Source organism: Periplaneta americana, chromosome 15 (assembly GCF_040183065.1).
Source record: "Periplaneta americana isolate PAMFEO1 chromosome 15, P.americana_PAMFEO1_priV1, whole genome shotgun sequence".
NCBI classification, from domain to species: Eukaryota; Metazoa; Arthropoda; class Insecta; order Blattodea; family Blattidae; genus Periplaneta; species Periplaneta americana.
In genome coordinates this window covers 64109252-64131407 of record NC_091131.1, presented here as the reverse complement: position 1 = coordinate 64131407, position 22156 = coordinate 64109252, and the positions used below count along the sequence as shown (strand labels likewise).

Sequence of the window (22156 nt, the reverse complement as noted above, 5' to 3'; positions counted from 1 at the left end):
ACTCAGTAGGATTTTCAAACATGTGGTGATTATAGGCTAGAATGAAGGAAATAATAACTTATGATGTACTTTCTTAATTCGCACCAATTTGTAGGTGCCTAATTCGCACCGGTGCGATATGAGCAACTGTAGCAATTCCAACCGTACAAAAGAAGGTCCCAAAAATTTTAACTGAACTAGGAATGCATCAGGTGGGTGCAATATCAAGTGGTGAGAAGGGCGTTAAAACAACAAGTGTGTGTTGTACAAGCGCACCAGTATTTTGTGCCACCTGTGATAATTTTTAAACGTCAAACAGTGCATCCTTCATTATCAGCTGGTGCTCCTCCAGGATCGTTATTTGTTTGCTCCGAGTCAGGTTACATCAACAGTGAACTATTTGTCGAATAGCTCAAACATTTTATTTGCCACTCAAACCGCCATAGAAAAAAGTGCTGCTTCTGTATGTCCACCTATACGACCCATTCCAAAAATTTAGAAGCTAGATTATCTCGGGAAAATGGTATGTTCCTGTTTCAGCTTCCTCGTCATAAAACTCATAGATGTTCCTATCTTAAAACCATTTCAGACAGCTATATCCTGAAGCTGTTCTTAGGTGGATTCGAGATAAGGCGACGCAGCTTACAGTCTGAATGCCTGGTGAAGCACATGGCAAATGTGTAACAATAAAAAACGCATTCAGAAAGTTTAAATGTTACGTAATTTACGTTCTATTTTTTTTTAAATTTCATTTGAAGATACGTTACTCTCTTTCATTAATTTCAATAAACTTGTAATTTACCTTTATTACATTATTCATTCAAATACTCTTCAATATGTTCATTATTAAAAGCTTTCCTTAATCCTGTTACAAGCAGATAAAGAGGTGCGATTTAAGAAACCGCAGGTGCTATTTAGGAAACTAGTTGCCTAAATGGCACCACTGACATGTGTTTCGAAAATGTCATTTTAATTAAAACATATTAAATCAAATTCAAGGATTCTTTTTTATATGAAAGGTAAATGTTCTGGGAATGTATCTCTGTAAAAGAATTCAGAAAATAAGAACTGTATTGTTCAATAAAAATTATAAATGCTAAAGTGGTGCGATATAGGCAACCTTACCCTGCTACATTACGCCGCACCACTTTAGATATACAGGGTGAATACTAAATGTAGTAATCGAAGACGGGCCGTTATAGAGAATATTGTTACATAAAACGTCATAAGCAATGCACAAGTAATAATATCTAAAAGAAATTAAAGATAATTTAGGAAAAACAGATACAATTTATAACTAAAATACGGTATCCCAATTGAAGTGATCAGAAGCAAAGGGATGTAAATGCCTTACGTTATTTTCCATGAAATGTGATTAAAAGTTACCAAGCATTCGTAAATTCCGTGAAGTTTTAATTTTAAATGTTAATATGCGGTTTGATTAAAAGATACGAGGCGCGTCCAAAAAGTAACTTTCCCACTCGTTCCACAGCTAGCAAACCATATGTTGCGCGAAGTAACTGCGTGTACGTGATGGAGTAATGTCCTGGCATGGCGCATGCACTAGCGGAACTTCCCGAGTGGTCTCAGTAGCTTCGTTGCATTGGTTGAAGATGGACACTCCTATTGTCGCGATATGACTTTCTAAGTTATAGAAACATGAAATAAATAAATAAAAACAATTAAATGAAATGCACGATACCTCACTCGACAAAAAAGCGTTGTCATGATAGCAAATTTCAGATTATTTCCAAAGTTAACATTCACGAAAGACTAGCGAACGAACCCAGTGAGAGATATAACCCATGTTCGTTTGTTTTTAATTACATTATTTATCTTTAATTGCGGATAAAATGTAGTTACATGATTTAGTCATAATATCTCTATATTGGAAACAATATGCTTTAATCATTTTCTCTGCGAGACACGTGAAAACGAGTGTTACATCAGAGTACACATTCAGCTTCATGCAGGCATAGCCAGCTAATAGTGAAGTTCAAGTTAACCGAGGTTCATGGTATGTTCGCTATTCATTTGTGTTATTGACTGCACACAATTGTTTAATATTGTTGTTTTATGGATTCAGAAAGGCGCACGGATAACTCAATTATAACAGCTTCTTTCGTAATAAAGAACGATTGCTTCGTGTCGGCCGAAATTATTGGCACCAAAGCTACAAGGTAAACACTTCTCTTCTTCAAATAACAGTGTTACGAAACCCGTTGTCCTCTTACTTCTGTAAACAGTGCTGGTTGGGAAATCGTGCTGAAAATGCTGTATATTACGTGCAAATGGCAAGTGCATGACTGCGAAGTGCAAACTTTGTTCTGAATGCAGGCGATGAGTGATGCTGTTTGAAAATATGTATAATACACCAGATATAAGATATTTTGTATATATCTTCACAGCGATGTTGTGGTAAATTTGTATAGTGGATGATGAACAAATAATTGACAAGAATTTAAATACGAAGCTTATAGAAGTTTCACCACGTCCAAATCGGACAGATGATGATGGAATAGAATGAAACTGAGTTTTCGATTCAAGTAATACTTTTTTGAAGTAATATATCTTATTCTACTCGCATTTAAGTCATGAGAGGTTAATATTTCTAAAGTTTAAATTTACATTTTCTTCACTGATATTGCTTCTAAACCGGATAATTAAAATTTGCTTAAAGAAATCACTTGAATATATAAAAAAAATATTTATTCCGGTTTTAATGTTTTTCATATAGTAGAACAAATATAGTTACAAACACAAAAAAAGATATTTACTTAAAAATCGACATATGTTTATTCTATCAAAGGAAATGTAACATGTTCTTTAGCTGAACGAATTGTTTCACATAGACTGGACTAAATCACAGCCAGAATTACGGATCAGGGTTATGCAACTTCATTGTAATAATAAATTCAGACCTAGAATAATGAAGTTAAGTAATTTTTTTTTAATATTCATGTCTCTTTTCTTTCTCTTATTACCAAAATAGAATAACTTGAACAAAGGTAACATTTACAAGACGAAGTTACAAATAAAGATACGCGATAGATCTTACCAATATTTCCAAAATAAATTAAATGCATAATAGGCCTACTGTATAATAATTCAAAGTACCACAAAAGGAGTAATAAATGTGCTGAAATACATTTTGTACAGACATAGACAAAGATAGTATAGATAGGTCTAGGTAGACTAGTTAAAGTCGAAACAAAAACAATAACTTGATTCAATAAGGTAGGTGATGGTGGTGGTGGTGAGGAGGAGGAGGAGGAGGAAGAGGAGGTGGAGGCGGAGGAAGAGGAGGAGAAGCAGAATGATGATTAACTGTAGCTTGCGTCTTTTGTTCCAAAAGCTGATAATAATTCAAAGCCATTAGCGACTATCTAAATGATTTCAGTGTTTCGTCATTTTGGTTAATGGAATTAGTCTCTTGAAGGTGATGGTACGGTACAATTTTTTGAACTTACGATAAACGTGTTTATAAATTGTGGAGAAGTTGTGAAATGACAGCAAGGGAAACGAAAAAACCCAGCATAATTACCCAAAAGACTGTATTTATCAAACACAAACTACCTTAATCTCACTGAGTTCAGAACTCTAATTTCCACCTGAGAAAGCTGACGCATCAAGCTCTCAAATAAAAATGCACAAAGAGTATGATTCGAGATTCTTAGGATCGATGTGATGCGAGGTATTAGGATATTTTCACAGCCTCATAGATGTTCAGACGTCCAACATTTCGAAGGTGTAATCGGTTCTATCAACACAACATATGAAGGGTTCAGAGCCATAATGGGCCAAGCGCCATTTATTAAAAACGGAGAAAGCAAGGGTTAAAGTTAAGCGAATACCATAATTTAATGAAGATTGACATATCATGTAGTTTTAATGTGTATACTTTATATTACTTGCTATATGTTTCCATTCAATTATGGTAATAACTTTATTTTAATCCTTATTTACTACGGTTTTAGTAAATGGCGCTTGGCCCACTGTGGTTCTGAACCCTTCATATGGTGGCGTGGGAAGAGGAATCGGCGTGGGAAGAGGAATCGGGGAAATCTGTGGGATCCGTTATCAGAAGATATTTTCCAGACTGTCCCCGTTCAGCCTTCATTTAAATACTCTGTTAATAGATCTCGTATACAGAATGGTTCAGGACCAGTGCTTTAGGAATCAATTCTATAGATGATTTTGAGCAAAAAGTGTAATATGAACCTGGGTCTAATTATAATTAGTTTTTTATATTTTATTTGTAACAATACATATATCGTATTTTGAACCAGGCATATAACTTGCTCCCGTCTTAATACAAACAGTGGGGACTGCACTAAGGAGAGTGGGGTTCCTCTGTCACATAAAGCATGGAGTGAGAGGTAAGATAAGTCAGGTCTGGTGACATCAGCATTTCGCAACCTCACATTGGATAATGTCCCTTTAATGACTAGACGATGTAAATATTATAAACATATTCTCGTGTAGTAGCAGTTTACTTTGTGTATCAAACAGAGTACAAACCGGGGAACAATTACTTTTCCTATTGTGAACACTCCTGAGCTCATGAGCCAAAGTGTGTCGAAGTAGAAAAATAAATATTTGAAAATCTACTTTCAAACTGAAATATGAATATGTTCTGTTTAATATATTATATTTTAATAATATTTCTTGTACTTTTAATTGACTCCCATACCTGATTGCTATGGGGAAAGGAACTGACTAACCTATCCCATTGTCTCCTGGCCTAGTTGCCTCATAAGTCGTGCCTTCTTGGTATCACTTGCGAGGTTGAGACCTGTCTTCGAACAGTTGACTAAACAACAAGTCCACACCTGTGGAGTAACGGTCAGCGCGTCTGGTCGCGAAACTAGGTGGCCCGGGTTCGAATCCCGGTCGAGGCAAGTTACCTGGTTGAGGTTCTTTGCGGGGTTTTCCTTCAACCCAATACGAGCAAATGCTGGGTAACTTTCGGTGCTGGACCACGGACTCATTTCACCGGCATTATCACCTTCATTTCATTCAGACCTAAATAACCTGAGGTATTTTTACAGCGTCTTAAAATAACCCAATAAAATAAAAAATAAACAACAACAATTGATTCCTAAAGCGTGGATCATATCTTCTGAATCACCCTGAAGAACTCCGAAACCATGGATATCTCTAAATATGATGCTATTAGATGTAAAACTCGCCTTATTAAAAAAAAATAATGAGTTAGGGTATCGCATACTTGATGCTGTTCACCACTGTATGGAATTTGTTTCTACATAAAAACTAGCCTATTTACAGTTTTATGAGATCTCGAAAATCGTTATTAAATGCATAACACACCTAATCCATTATAACATTTGAAACAAAATTTACATACCTTTTATAAAGTTCTGAGTAAATCCATTTTCATCCATCCATTATGCATATTTATTGGAAAGTCTCAAGCTAAACTTGTCTTGTACTGAATTGAAAGGATTTTGTTTCCAAACTTTTACATATTTCATTTGTTTTTCTTCAATAAAAATTTTTAGCCCATCTGGCCGCGAAACCAGGTGGCCCGGGTTCGATTCCCGGTCGGGAAAAGTTACCTGGTTGAAGTTTTTTCCGGGGTTTTCCCTCAACCCATTATGAGCAAATGCTGGGTAACTTTCGGTGTTGGACCCCGGACTCATTTCACCGACATTATCATCTTCATCTCATTCAGACGCTAAATAACCTAAGATGTTGATAGAGCGACGTAAAATAACCTACTGAAAAAAAATAAAAATTTGAAATGTTCTCTGTAATGAATTTGTAGGATGATATTTCATTCTGTCGCTTCATTTATTGCCAATTAATAACAACTATATTCAGATATACTATCGTCTTAATTAGTTTACTTTGTTCAAAACTTGCCTTATCCATACCATTAACTACATAACTGGTCTTATCCAAAAATAAAATTCAGTTTCTGCCGATATTTTTTGGTTTTAATTTTCCACAAAATAAGGGTTTGATACTATCATACACTGTATCCATTTATATTTACAAATGCCTAATTTTCTTGAAACAGAATGAGAACAAATACAATAAGAATCTAGATTATCATAATTATAATGCACGAAATGCACATCTGTTTTCAATAAAAAATCATGGACTTGTGAAATATGAAAAATCGCCTGCATATACTGGCATTGTGTTTTTAATAAATTACCATTGCTGATACAATCTTTACCTTATGCAAAATTTAAAGTGAAAGTTAAACAAATTTTAACTGATCAAACATTTTATTCAGTAAAAGAATTCTTAAATCACAAATTATGATATATGCAATACTACTTGATTATATTATTTATTTTAAATGTATTTTAACTTGTAGTGTTTTTAATTTTATTGTGTTTTTTATTTATTATGTAATTGACGTGTACATCCATGTATAGAATAATCAATCAATCAATCAATCAATCAATCAATCAATCAATCAAACATAATATTTTTCCTGTTTCAGTGACCAATAGTTTAAGTTGCAGAAGTTTTCTTTTGCGAATTGTGAAAAATAATTTAATATGGACAAGGTGAGTTTTGCAACTAATAGCCTCATATATGACACGGTGGAAATATCCATAAATCTGCACCAAATGTACAAGCAAATAACATTGCTCAAGACAGAAATATCGTATTCTTTTAAACATGTGACGAGATTAGCAGAATTCTGTAAAATGTTTTCGTGGGTTAGTTTTCTCGCAGTGAACAACTGAAAAATTTCGACTGCTGGGATTGTGTCACGGGGCATAGTCCCTTGCGGATGCTTGATGCGTGCCGTGCTCGTTGTCTGGAGAAGTTGATCTCTTGTTCCGTCATTGCGTCCTGCCGAGAATGCCAGCATGTCCGAGAAGAATGGACTCGTGTTTCCTGCGACAGCTTCAACTGGAATACCAGATGCGACAGCGGGAATGCGAAGCTCGGTAGAATACGGAATTTATTACGAAAAACATGGAAATCTTCATTTCGGCGAATTCACTCTTATTTATTATCACGTACACGATTTTCATTCTTAAAAACACGCAGTTAACGTAGCTCGCCAACGCCATATAACAAGACGGATTCTGAGGTACGTGAAATGACGTCAGTTGCAATGAGGCATCGGAATTGTCTTATGTCCATGGTGTTTAAGTAATAGGGCTTGTACGACAAAAATTAAATTTTAACATATTATTTTTAGTTACCTAATAGGCCTATATGTGGAATGTAAACATAATTGCCTAAGCCATATCTTCACATTTTCCAATTAATATTTTAAGCAATTACAATAATTACAGTAAAAAAGGTCAAATTAAAAAAAATGAGGTTTAAGCCCTTTTACCCAAACACCATCGACATTAGACACAAATCATGCTAACATCACATAAAAAACAATGTAAAGTTCAATGAATTTTAACCAATTTTGTTCATTGTCGCCCTCACATAAGCCCGCCATCGCTCCCTATCCTGAGCAAGATTAATCCAGTCTCTGCAATCATATCCCACCTCCCTCAAATCTATTTTAATATTATCCTCCCATCTACGTCTCCGCCTCCCCAAAGGTATTTTTCCCTCCGGTCTTCCAACTAACACTCTATATGTGATTCTGGATTTTCCCATACGTGCTACATGCCTTGCCTATCTCAAACGTCTGGATTTAATATTCCTAATTATATCAGGTGAAGAATACAATACACGCAGTTCTACGTTGTGTAACTTTCTCCATTATCCTGTGACTTCATCCTCTTAGCCCCAAATATCTAATTTTGGGGTTTCGTAACAAGCAACCTCATCGGTGATGGGTTGTTAGCCTTTCGCCCAACCCCCAAGCTGGAGGACCACCTCCCATCGACTGTCCACGAATGCTTATTCAATATATTCGCAGCTATCCTCCATACCTGTAGGCCGTCTCCTCTATCCGCAACCTGAGGAGCGCCATGCCGTGGTGATATAATTATTATTATCATCGTCACTGTCAACGTCGTCGTCGTCGTCATCATCATCATCATCGTCATTATGATCTCGTATGTCCGTTAAATGTAATTTGTCGGTCCAACCACTATTCGTCACGTTCAGCTTCCTCAGGAGCAGATTCAAAGAACGTAAATTTTCTTTAGCAACACTTTTCGGCGACCTCGCGTCATGATGATAATACGATTAAGGATTCCTGCTATCAGTAAATATCTAACATTAGTTCACAATACTAAATGAGAACGGAATGGGTCAAAGTACCTAAGTCTTGCAAATGTCCATGAAGAGGTGCACTGCGTTGCGTCTGAAGGCGGCGGAATTAGAAGAGCGGACATCGTGGCTCTAGACAAGACTAATAGTAAAGGCTTTATACTGGACCCAACTGTTAGATTTGAGATGAGCCAGACCCAACCATCCGAGGTCAACAAAGAAAAACAACAAATTTATGAGCCTACTATTCCGCATTTTCGAGAAAAATATCAGATGGAAGGCACCTGGGAAGTACATGGTTTAATGATCGGAGCGAGGGGCACCATCCCACGATCAACTGTAAACACTATCAAAACATTGGAATCCATGACATCATTCCAAAAATAATTACTTCAACCATTAAAGGGTCTGTGGCAATTCTGAAAAATCATTTATACGGAATATCATAATACCCCCCCCCCCCTTTTCTATTCGTTAGTGTGTGATTGTTACAAATATATGTACAAATTTATTATTTCTTAAACTTAAGCTCCTAGTTCACATTTAAATTTGGCTTACTGTAATCATTACTATTCTTATATGTGTGTTATTCTGTGTTTTTGGCAACCCAGGATGCCTGGGCAGACTATTTCTTGAAATAAATTATATATTACTTACAAATGGCTTTTAAGGAACCCGCATGATCATTGCCGCCCTCATCGGTCCCTATCCTGTGCAAGATTAATTCAGTCTCTATCATCATACCCTACCTCCCTCAAATCCATATTAATATTATCCTCCGATCTACATCTCGGCCTCCCCAAAGGTCTTTTTCCCTTCCGGCCTCCCAACTAACACTATATGCATTTTTGGATTCGTCCATACGTGCTACATGCCCTGGATATAATGTTCCTAATTATATCAGATGAAGAATACAATGCTTGCAGCTGTGCGTTGTGTAACTTTCTCCATTCTTCTGCAACTTCATCCCTCTTAGCCCCAAATATTTTCCTAAGAACCTTATTCTCAAACACTCTTAATCTCTGTTCCTCTCTCAAAGTGAGAGTCCAAGTTTCACAACCATACAGAACAACCGGTAATATAACTGTTTTATAAATTCTAACTTTAAGATATTTTGAAAGCAGTCTGATGACAAAAGCTTCTGAATCGAATAATAACACGCTTTTCCCATATTTATTCTGAGTTTAATTTCCTCCCGAGTGTCATTCATATTTGTTACTGTTGCTCCACGATACTTGAATTTTTTCACCTCTTCGAAAGATAGGCTAAATCTCCAATTTTTATTATTATTATTATTATTATTATTATTATTAATTTTATTTATCTCTCCTTACCTAGGTAGTAATGTATCACACTTCTCGTACCTCAGACCCTTTTGTATTGGAAGTACTATAGAAAGTCTTTAGCATCTTATAGAAATCAGTGTTGTGCAAGAAGCTGATAATGGAGCTTGACTGGATTTCCCGACAGATTTTGAAAGTTTTACGTAACTTTTTATCTGGTGATGACTGATGAGTCACCAAAGCTTGAAAGCGGATCGGGGGTTACCCCCTCGACACTCCTGTCCCGGATTCCGGGTTTCATCCTTTCTCAGCAGCTCTGCCCTCAAGACGATGTAGACAAGGCCTTGAATCCGTCAACGAGATGAATACATGAATGCGATCACGGACATACGAAGAGGTAGACCACGGGCAGAAGAACGAGTGGTAAGGCACACAAATACGACGGACAATATCACAGAAGACACGGGCCACGTAAAATGTTCTGCATGCGTCGCTCGTTTCTATAGCAACTGGACGCGATGACGCTGGACAAGTGAAAGGCGCGAGAGGACAGCATCATCACTGGGATTTTCCAATGCGCTTCACTTTCACTGGTTCTAGAGTTCTGTCGCATGTCGTGACAATTCAGAAGCGTTTAGCGTTGTATATTATTAAAGCAAGACAATGAATTAATAAACGTTGTTAAATGAGGTTGCTTACCATATTCTTTAGGCCTATGACTTTTTTTTTAACATTTATACTGTTTTCGCTTTAAGAAAAATCCTAATGTAAACATAAGCACGTTGTCGTCATATCTCTGATTGGCTCTCAGTCGAAACACTCACATGACGCAGGAAAATATAATTCGTACTTGGAAACCATAATCTTGTATTATTTGAAAATAAAAAATTGAATTCTAGTTGTTAAATATGATGAAACATATAACTTTACTCATATGTAAAACGCTATGTAAAAGAAATGTTTGTTATGTACTATGAACGCGGATGAATACCAACAGTAATACCGAGGTAGTCTATTCTTGTAACAAGCTGGCGTCACTTGAGCTCGTAGTTGTTCACATAAGCATGTGGTACTGAAGTATGGCTTCTGCATCCTCGGTGTGTGTGGTTATTAAACATAAGAGTGGAAACCCTCTCAAAGGCAGAGAAAAACAAATAGTCTTAAATGTATATAAAAGTTATGTGAGTTGAATCCAATGATATCTATTCAGAACAAGTCAATCAGACCGCATGTTCCAGCTGGAAGGGATAACTGACGCTGTTGTGGACCGTCTCGTCATAAATCCTGCCGACGATCTTTGTCCCGCAGCGATTGACCTTACACCTAAGATTATAATAATTTAATTACAATAATTATAAAGTATATGTTTCCTAAGCAAACGAATGTATAGTAGTGAGGTTAAGCCTACTTCATGAGTAACGGGAAATGTTTAACATGAAACAGAATGTACAACAGTAGGCGGGAACACGTACTGAAAATTTATGGCGCCAAATAGCGGCCAATGAAGCCTGACTTAAGTCACCTGCTGTTGTTTACATTAGGATTTTTCTTACAGCCAAAAGATTATAGTTTACAACCTTGCTCAACCAGACCGTCATATAACATGCTTGGCATTGTGGTTGACGCAAAGCTAACTTGGAAACAACATATTGAACATTTAAGCAATAAATTATCCAGGATTTTATTCCTTTTAAAAGGTTTAAAAATGATTTTACCATTAAAATATATTAAGACTGCCTGTTATGCCTGTTTTAACAGCATTTTAAAATATTGTATTTTATTATGGGGCAACAGCACTCATGTCATCAAGATTTTTAAAATAGCAGAAAAAAGCCATCAGGATTATTAATAATTCTCATTGTCATGAACATTGTCGTCCTTTATTTATTAACGTAAAGATCTTAACTGTTACCAGTTTATATATTTTTGAATTATTAATGCATGTCAAACAAAATCTAAATAATTACAGTTTTAGAAAAGATTGTAATGATCATAATACTAGGCAATTAAGTATGTTTCATCAACCAAAACCAGCTATAATTTTGAAATAATGGCAATAAAAGTGTCTAACAAAATGCCTACATACTTATTTACCTTAAGGAATGGTGAATTATCAACAATTAAAGCTGATAATATCCCATTCAATAAAATAAATTATATCATTAATAACAAAGTAAACGTTGTCTCTAGTTGGCTCATTAGTAAGTCTTTTTATGATGAACAAGAATTTTTTAACTCTATCTTTAATTGTATTTGACAAGGTCTATTACACTATTTCAGTGCCTGAAGACTTATGTAAGTGAATAAATACATAAAATAAATAAATAAGTAAATAAATAAATAAATAAATAAATAAATAAATAAATAAATAAATGAATGAATGAATGAATGAATGAATGAATGAATGAATGAATGAATGAATGAATGAATGAATGAATGAATGAATGAATGAATGAGTGAATGAATAAATAAATAAATAAGTAAATAAATAAATAAATAAATAAATAAATAAATAAATAAATAAATAAATAAATAAATAAATAAATAAATAAATAAATAAATAAATAAATAAATAAATAAATAAATAAATAAATTTTAATGTGACTTTAACACCTTTTCGTATTAACTAATGCAATAATTCAGTCATCGATATACAAATTACTTAGCTGCTAAGAATTGACGCGGAAGTATGAAAAGCGGGAAATAGCTAACATTCGCGTAACTTTCTTGTAATAGTAGTTAGAAGTGATTGGAGTAAACAGTTTGCAGTGGCTTTTATCAATAAATAATACAAGTATTATAAACAGTTTTTACTATTAGTCAAAATCGTTATTCATAGATTTCAAAAAGGCATATGACTCGGTTCAGAGAGAAGTTTTATATGATATTCTTATTGAATTTGGTATTCCCAAGAAACTAGCTCGATTAATTAAAATGTGTCTTAGTGAAACGTATAGCAGAGTTCGTATAGGTCAGTTTCTGTCAGATGCGTTTCCAATTCACTGTGGGCTAAAGCAAGGAAATGCACTATCACCTCTACTTTTTAACTTTGCTCTAGAGTATGCCATTAGGAAAGTCCAGGATAACAGAGAGGGTTTGGAATTGAACGGGTTACATCAGTTGCTTGTCTATGCGGATGACGTTTGGAATTGAACGGGTTACATCAGCTGCTTGTCTATGCGGATGACGTGAATATGTTAGGAGAAAATCCACAAACGATTAGGGAAAACACGGGAATTTTACTGGAAGCAAGTAAAGACATAGGTTTGGAAGTAAATCCCGAAAAGACAAAGTATATGATTATGTCTCGTGACCAGAATATTGTACGAAATGGAAATATAAAAATTGGAAATTTATCTTTTGAAGAGGTGGAGAAGTTCAAATATCTGGGAGCAACAATAACAAATATAAATGATACTCGGGAGGAAATTAAACACAGAATGAATATGGGAAATGCGTGTTATTATTCGGTTGAGAAACTTTTATCATCCAGTCTACTGTCAAAAAATTTGAAAGTTAGAATTTATAAAACAGTTATATTACCGGTTGTTCTTTATGGTTGTGAAACTTGGACTCTCACTTTGAGAGAGGAACATAGGTTAAGGGTGTTTGAGAATAAGGTGCTTAGGAAAATATTTAGGGCTAAGAGGGATGAAGTTACAGGAGAATGGAGAAAGTTACACAACACAGAACTGCACGCATTGTATTCTTCACCTGACATAATTAGGAACATTAAATCCAGACGTTTGAGATGGGCAGGGCATGTAGCACGTATGGGCGAATCCAGAAATGCATATAGAGTGTTAGTTGGGAGGCCGGAGGGAAAAATACCTTTAGGGAGACCGAGACGTAGGTGGGAGGATAATATTAAAATGGATTTGAGGGAGGTGGGATATGATGATAGAGAATGGATTAATCTTGCTCAGGATAGGGACCAATGGCGGGCTTATGTGAGGGTGGCAATGAACCTCCGGGTTCCTTAAAAGCCAGTAAGTAAGTAAGTAAGTAAGTAAGTAAGTAAGTAAGTAAGTAAGTAAATAAGTCAAAATCGTGGTCTATGAAGAATGAGTTGCTGTGACATCAATGATGTATTCAAATATTATTGCACGGAAAATAGTTTAATAATGTTAATTTTATGTCACAAGTTATGACCCATCGTAATAGAAGTCATTACGTTTTAGTCGGTATGGTAATATCTTACGACATTCGTGGAATACGTGGTATATTGTGTATGATTTCGAATAAAAATACAGTTGTTGCTTACCTCTGATTGAGGTTCTGGCTGATATGTACTGTACATCTATTATCAGGCACTACATCTCATTTGACGACATGTGTCAGAGGAAGAACAATTGTTTGTATACATCTGGTCTGATTAGTGAAGTATGTAGCTAGTCAGCGATGTACTCAATGGAAGGGGAAAGGAATTAGCCACCCTACCCCATTATCTCCTGACATAGTTGCCTCAAGATTGATGCCTTGTTGGTGTCACTCGTGGGGTAAGGACAGCGACATGACTGCCATATAAAAGTTTCTGTGTTGTTTACAGATGATAACGTGCAGTATAACGTATAAATAAAGTATAAATAATTTTAATGACTGATACATATCTACGATTAAGTAAATATGAATTATAATATCAATATTTACATTTCTAGTGCATTCAGTTGTCTAATAAGCCAATTATCACTTAATATGTTTTAATATTTCTCACTTCATTTTCTTAATGTACAAACAATGATGATGAAACTGATCAGGAAGAGAAACAGGAATTGGCTGGGTCACTGTTTGAGAAGAAACTGCCTACTGAAGGATGCACTGGAAGGAATGGTGAACAGAAGAGTTCGTGGCAGAAGAAGATACCAGATGATAAACGACATTAAGATATTATATGGATCATATGTGGAGACAAAGAGGAAGACAGAAAATGGGAAAGACTGGAGAAAGCTGGGTTTGCAGTGAAAGACCTGCCCTAGGGCAGAACACTATGAATGAATGAATGTGCAAATATTGAAACTGCGACAACAGAAAAATGAATATATAATATAACATTAGGCCCCATGTAAAAAAAAAGGTATTTTAATTCTAGGGTTCAAGGCCGTACTAATCCAACACAAACAAATCCAACCCAAGTCACCAAAATCACCCAGACTATCTTACGAACATAAATATAACCTAACTTATTCAACGAATCTAACCTAACCTACCTAACCTACCTAATCTAACTTAACCTAACATGACCTAAACATGCCTTGCTTGCGCCTTGTTAGTTCGTAACATTATAAGTGACAACATTGAAATTAAACCGAATATTATATTCGTTCGACATGGCCTTGGAGATTTCAAGCTGGGTAGGGTACCTATCACTAATTGGTATCAGTTTAATCATATGATGTTTTTCTCGCAAATTTCAACATAATAGCTACATTGTACTAATTTACAACGTGTGAAACAATTTACGGCTTTACTCGAAACAAATGAGAAGCAATGCGATTAACTTTTAATTCGTAGTAATGATGTAGTGACGGTTTTCTACTATACCGCGTGCTTCATGAAATCTTTTGTTTAAGAGTGAAAGTTCACGTTTAGACAGACGTCACACGGTGTGATTTTCAATTATTGTTTGAAGACACATAATGATGACTCCAAAGAAAAATGTCAAGTTTACTATGTGAACATTTTGCGCAGTATTCAACCAAGTTTTGCAAGGCATAACATAATTAACTAAACTGAATAAACTGTAGGAATAGAAATGAAATGTTGAAAGAACAGCAGGCGTGCCAGCTGCTGGGAGACTAAAATTAGGACATGAAACGTATTCAAATGTGCTTGTATTTGGACATCATCTACCTGTTTCAACTCATGTTTATTAATATGTAGAAGTTCACATTTCACTATTGTACTCGTAGGTGTGTTTGAGCTATTCCTATCACGTTCGACAGTAAGTTATTGTGCCAGTTTTATCTACAGTAGATTTTAGACTACTAGAATCAAAATATTTTATGTCAATTAGTTTTTTAAAGTATCTCATGCATTTAATTTTTGTGCATACTTCACGGATAACAGAATTTGAGAGAAGAGAATCTTCATGCAGACAGACAGGTGAACAGATCTATGGAAAACATATTGCATATCAAACGTTATTTTTGTAATTATTACATGTGCTAAAATCGTATATTATAATACTTTCCCTATTGTTGGTGTAATAAGAAAGTGAAACACAGTAGTTAACTAAGCGGGGTGGATTGGTAGTTGAACATTGTCACAAAAACAATAGAATGTCTTAAAATTAATAATCTTCTGTAGTAACAAAGTGTCATCTTGACATTATTGCTAAACAATTGAATTGCTATTATTTACTATTATTTGTTTCCTTACTGTTAGATGGCTTACATAAGAGCCTATGCCACGCGAGTCTTCCTAGTAGAGAACTGTCTGTATGAAATTAATAGGTTTGTTCCAGCAAGCAATTCAGTACGCTTTACGAACTATAAAAAAAAGTCCCGTCGCTCTTATTTCCTGCAGCCAATCACATTGCAGGTCGGCTACATTTAACGTGTGCGTCTTGTGATTCGAACCTGATGACGTTATGCATTTCCTAAGGCTCGATAAATACTTAATATAATCGACCGCCATTTTGGCTCTTCCGTTGGCGTTCGCAGAAAGCACACGAGGACGTTATTTGCCGCTAAATTATTCGCTCAATTACAGTGCGTTTGATTTATTATCATAGGAGCTACGACATGATAATATTTAATTGTGCGGCAAATAGATTCCTCGTCTGATAGCTCGGCAACGAAAGAACAAAAATGGCGAACGATACTACCTACCTAGAGTCGACGGCAATTCGGAAAACGGTAGTCTGCTAGCGTTTGCGTCAAGAGAGACAGATAGAGAGAGCAAGGCAGCGTACAACATTGCCACATCGTACTTCACGCGCACGTGCAATACAAATAGCGCAGGAGAGAATTTAAATTATCAATGGACAATAATGACCTCAGCCATTGATTACTGTAAGCATGACACCAAACAAACCCTCTTTCCTTCACTAAGAATATTTTTGCATTGTTCTCAATCCCACTTCTGCAGTCGTTTCTTGAGCGTTGGCAACGTTGCAGCAACATCAAGATGGCCGGCGGCGTTCTGCTCGACAACGTTTTTAAAATAATTATACATCTTAAACGCTATTTTCCGCACCTGCCTGTGCAATACTTGTCTTTTTACAGTCTCTTCTTCCATTTATTTATCTTACACCCACACAGTAAATGTCAGTTTTACTTATTCAACGTATTAAAACACTCACACGTGAACAAACGAACTCGGGAAGTACTTGTTATAGACTGATTCCGATTGGTTCTACTGTACAAGCTTGTGACGTCACATACCAGAAATGCTACGGCGCATATAGCAGCTGACCGCCTTCCGAAATGCCGTCTAGTCTAGACTTTATAGTGTGTTCACTTCCTAAAGTGTAAGCAAAGAGGAGGAGTCACGCCGGGAATAACAGCGTTGCGGCTATAATACCGAACATCTTGCGACGCATGCGCTAGTTGAGTACGTTCTCAGAACTAGTTCGGGATTTTACGTTGTTGGAACGTTTCTTGAGCTGTTCTTTCACGGCCTTTGGAGTTTTTTCTCATGTTAAAATTATATTCATCTTCCGAACTTAATTCGTTATAAAATATATCACTATCTTCCGAACCACTCATGATCGACTATCTTTTAATTACAACCTGTCCAGTCTCGGAGCATTTTAACCTCAACCTCAGATTAAGTCATCTGCGCATGCGTCAACAGTTCATAATTCCCAGTTCCTGCTATTAATCGAGAACCAATTTCACTCGTTCCGAATGAGTTCCAAAGCACGTTGGAACAGGAAACTGGGAATTCAAAATAGTTCAAGTCTTGTTGGAACGCATATTGAGCTATTGCGCATGAGCAGACAGTTGAGAATCGATTCTGAATCGTGCTGTAACAAACCTAATATTAGCAGTTGAATCGGTGTTATAATGCAATTAGTCGACCTGGGTGACGCAGTGTGCTTAAATGCGACAGGCTCATGTTAGTAGATTTACTGGAATGTAAAAGAACTGCGGGACTAAATTCCGGCACACTGGCGACGCTGATATAATCTCGACAGTTGCGAGCTTCGTTAAATAAAACATAATTAAAATTATAATGAAATTAACTTGATACATGTTAGATGGCTATGAAAAGAGTTCTTGTGCAAATATTTCCTAGTGGGAAACTGTGTAGACTAAATGTAATTAATACTGAACAGCTGAATCGGTTTTATAATAAAATTATTTTTTTTTACTTAATGAACGTAAACGCAAATATCCCCTTTCCAGAAAACTATGCATGTTAAATTAATTATCACTAAATATTTGAATAGCTAATTTTATTATTAAAGAATTCCTGTATTACAATAGTTTACCTTTATCCAAATATATCAATTTGCTTTCATTTTTCATAAATCTGTAATAACAGTATCGTCTGTTAAGCCGTGAAGATCTAAACTGTCTATCCAAGGTTCTCTTTCTTTCTTGCCCAAGAACCAAAGTCAACTAGGTGGTCAACTTGAACGACCCGTAATGTATAGGGCTATTCAAGAAGAAGGAGCAGATTTCAAACATTTATTTCTTCCAAACTACAAAAGATAAAAACACAATTCCAACGTTCCTGGACAGAGAAAGATTCAATGTTGTATGCATTCAGTATGAGCACCATGTGTTACACGACAAATATCAAAACGGTGGCTTATTTCTTGCCACACACGAATCAGCTGGTCTCTAGTTATCGAATTCACAGCTTCAACAATTCGATGTCGTAGACTTTCAAGAGTGTCAGGCATAGGGGGGATAAAAATACGGTCTTTTACGTAACCCCACAGATAAAAATCACAAGGAGTGAGGTCTCCAGACCTCACTCCTTGTGATAACAACAAAAAAGGTATTACGTAAGTCGTATTCCTGTGTTATTCATACTGTGAAACTGAGATGGAGGGATGAACGAACTATCTAAAGAAATGTAAGACTTGTATGTGATGTGGCCTTTAGATAGATGCAGAATTTTTTTTACAAAAACACAACAGTATCCCATAAAATGTAATTTCGCTGTTATTTCTCATTTTGTATTCAATTTTTCATTTTATTATGGATTAAAAAACTACAGTAATATAGTTAACATGTTTTTAAACAAAATTACTTATTTTGACAGCATTTGGACACTTTTTTTATTTATCATGATTACGAAAATCTACCATTTCTAATGATAAATTACTCAAGTAGCTATTTGAATTTTGATGTGAGTCTGTTTTGAATTATTTTAAATAAATATATTTATAACATGTAGTAAAATCTTTTAAAAATTGTCATTTGATTTCTATTTTCTCCCCCCCCCCTCCTAGTTTTTTAAATTTATACTAAATGTTTAATAATTTTAACAATATTATTTAAAAAAATTAACTATAGGCCTAATTCTACATTATCTGTGAGAACTATACGTCCATGCAAAGTTTTATTATTTACTATAAGGTAGCTGCCTTAAGGAAAGGGTTGCCCAAAAGACACAGCATACCATGAATAGAAAAATAATTCCAATACATAACATAATGTGAAAGTTTTCAATATAAGCTTAAGTACTTTTTGAGTTTTCAGGTTCGTCTGAACAAAATACTTCACAAATTTTCATAATTGAAAAAAGAAAATAAGTATTAAGTTAAAAAAAACATAAACATTTCTTAGCTATGTCCAGATAGTGTACATTAAGCTTTGTTTCTAAAGCATCTATAGATTCCGTCTACCTCTTTTGATCTCATTATAAATTATAAATCGAATCTGTGTATAATTACTTAAATCCGATTCAGTTGTATGTTCAACTATGTAAGCAAGTTTTAATCCTGGTTGAATGTAAGAGAAGGCCATACGTCCTTAACTCTGACAGATTAAATAAGGCCATTATTATTATTATTATTATTATTATTATTATTATTATTATTATTATTATTATTTTGCTGTTTATAATATACTTGGACAAAGCAATTCAAGAATGGAATGAAGTAGCACCAAAAGGTATACAAATTGACGAACACACAAGACTAAATACAACAATATATGAAGATGACCAAGTTTTGTTTGCAGAAACTGAAGACGAATTACAACGCTTTGTTTTTAAACTACAGATGGTTTTAAAAGAATACAATATGAAAATATCAATCGAAAAGACAAAAGTAATGGTAGTTTCTGGCAAAAACCTTATACGAGCAAAAATAGTGGTTAATAACAAAATAATAGAACAAGTGACAATTTTTGTATATTTAGGAAGTCATATTTCTTTGTATAATTATCAAAAAGACGTAAAAAAATATATTGAAATATAATCAATTAAATGGTATCTTGAAAAGGAACTTTGGAAAACAAATGCGAAAAGAGGTCCAAATCCGATTTCAGAACATAATATCAAAACCAGCTCTGTTATATGGCAGTGAATGTTGGACACTGCGGCAAAAGGAAATAAGTAGAATCAACGCATCACAAATGAGATTTCTACGATCACTGACAGGAGTTACCTGGAGGGACCGCATTAGGAGCGAAGACATAAGAAATCAGTGGGAAGTTGAGGAGATGACCGCAGACGTCCAACATTATCAAAGTAAATGGAGACACTACCTTCTTAGGATGCCTGAAAATCGTTTACCAAAGAGACTTTTATATTACCATGCACGAGGACGAAGAGATTTAGGCAGACCTCACCGAAGTTGGACGGACCAATTCCATTTGTAGTTCACAGACGGGAAACAAACCAAACCTGTGTATTGGCAGAATTATTATTATTATTATTATTATTATTATTATTATTATTATTATTATTATTATTATTATTCTGATGAATAGCAATTCCTACCCATAGAACATCCCACTATTCATCCTCTTTTACTGTCTCATTCCCCCGTGAATGGAATTCTCTACCTCAGAAGATTAGGGGCTGCCAGACAATAACCACTTTCAAGAAAAGGCTAAACGATTTCTTACGGGCGCAGTCAAATTGAAGTTATAATTGTAATCGAGTTTAATAATTTAATTTAATTTAGGTATGACTATCATTTATTATTATTATTATTATTATTATTATTATTATTATTATTATTATTACATAATTATTTTATTGGTGTTGTGAAGACGAAAAGAATTGTCATTGTATTATATTAATTATGTAATATATTGTGATGTATTGTAGTATTGTATTGCTTTGAATTGTATTGTATTGTATTGTATTAATTATGTTATATTCACAGCATTGTAGTAATTTTCTATTATACTGGTTGAGTGGAAGAGAAGGCCGAATGGCCGTAACTCTGCCAGTTAAAATAAACCATTATTATTATTATTATTATTATTATTATTATTATTATTATTATTAAAATTATACTAAAGAAGTTCCTTACCCCTTACTGTTGAATCACTGCAGTAACAACATTTTACTTTCAGCATTATTTGATTGATTTGCGTGAGTCCTTGCTACACACATATTCCTTAATAGGGAGCTGTGTATATGAAATTATTTGATTTTATTTATAGGGGTTAAATTGCCGTAATGACAGCAGTGTTTTCTTATTTGGTGCACAGTGGACGCTCCATGCGTGACGAGCCGCTAGTGTAAATGTACTACGTATGACAGCTGCAACTCACCATTGCCCAGTAATCCCGTGTCACCGTAACCTTGGCGTGATGATCTCACGTCACATCACAGTCTGGAGTCCCTCTCGTTCACTGCACTGCCACAGACTGCGGCCCGCGCCGCTCGAAGAGAAACTCCAGCTGCCGGCCCTGCCGCGCTTTCTCCACTCTCTCCTCCCCCACCATGCGCGGTGCATCGCTATCCTCCGCTATGGATCTCCACCAAATTTCGTACCTACGACCAATACATTCACAATAATTACTTTCCATTCAGTGGCTGGGGTCGAGTTCGATTCCAGGTGGAGGCATAGTTTTTAAAGTTGACTCCTTCCAGAAGTTTTATAAGAAACTATTAGGGGGTAATTTTCCAGGGAAAGGTGGCCGGAACATGACACTCATCACTCGTTACTGTATGTTCCTGTTTGTTGCAATTGATTACATTCACCTTGTTGCTGTCCTTCAACTCGGTGAATTTTGTGAGACAGTTGTGAGCTTGCAAATCAAGATTTCAAGTATAACTCCCTGTAAAGTTGATTTGAATAATTTCAAGGGAAAAATGTTCCGGGGCCGGGCATCGAACCCGGGACCTTTGGTTTAACGTACCAACGCTTTACCACTGAGCTACCCGGGAACTCTACCCGACACTCCCGGGTAGTTCAGCGGTAGAGCGTTGGTACGTTAAACCAAAGGTCCCGGGTTCGATGCCGGGCCCCGGAACAATTTTTCCCTTGAAATTATTCAAATCAACTTTACAGGGAGTTATACCTGAAACCTTGATTTGCATAATACACGTCACTGTTCGTTAACAGAAAACCACAATTTAAGTCACACGGAGTTAGTGTGCACTCGAAGTTGGTTGCTTGACGGTTGTCAGCACACTTTGAGGTCTGTGGATATAGAGGGGAAAAATTGGATCGGTGTCGGGTAGAGTTCCCGGGTAGCTCAGTGGTAGAGCGTTGGTACGTTAAACCAAAGGTCCCGGGTTCGATGCCCGGCCCCGGATCAATTTTTCCCTCGAAATTATTCAAATCAACTTTACAGGGA

The 22156-nt window shown here is 35.6% G+C and overlaps 1 protein-coding gene across 2 annotated transcripts in view; it reads right to left on the bottom strand.

Annotated features, from left to right (window-relative positions):
- Nucleotides 1-21236, bottom strand: part of LOC138715021 (chymotrypsin-like protease CTRL-1) — a 106743-nt gene extending 85507 nt beyond the window's left edge. For both annotated transcript variants that reach the window (XM_069847418.1, XM_069847419.1), the window contains exon 1: nucleotides 21125-21236. The gene's annotated coding sequence lies outside the window, so the exon portion shown is untranslated. The remainder of the gene's footprint in view (nucleotides 1-21124) is intronic.
- Nucleotides 21237-22156: the final 920 nt, after the last annotated feature.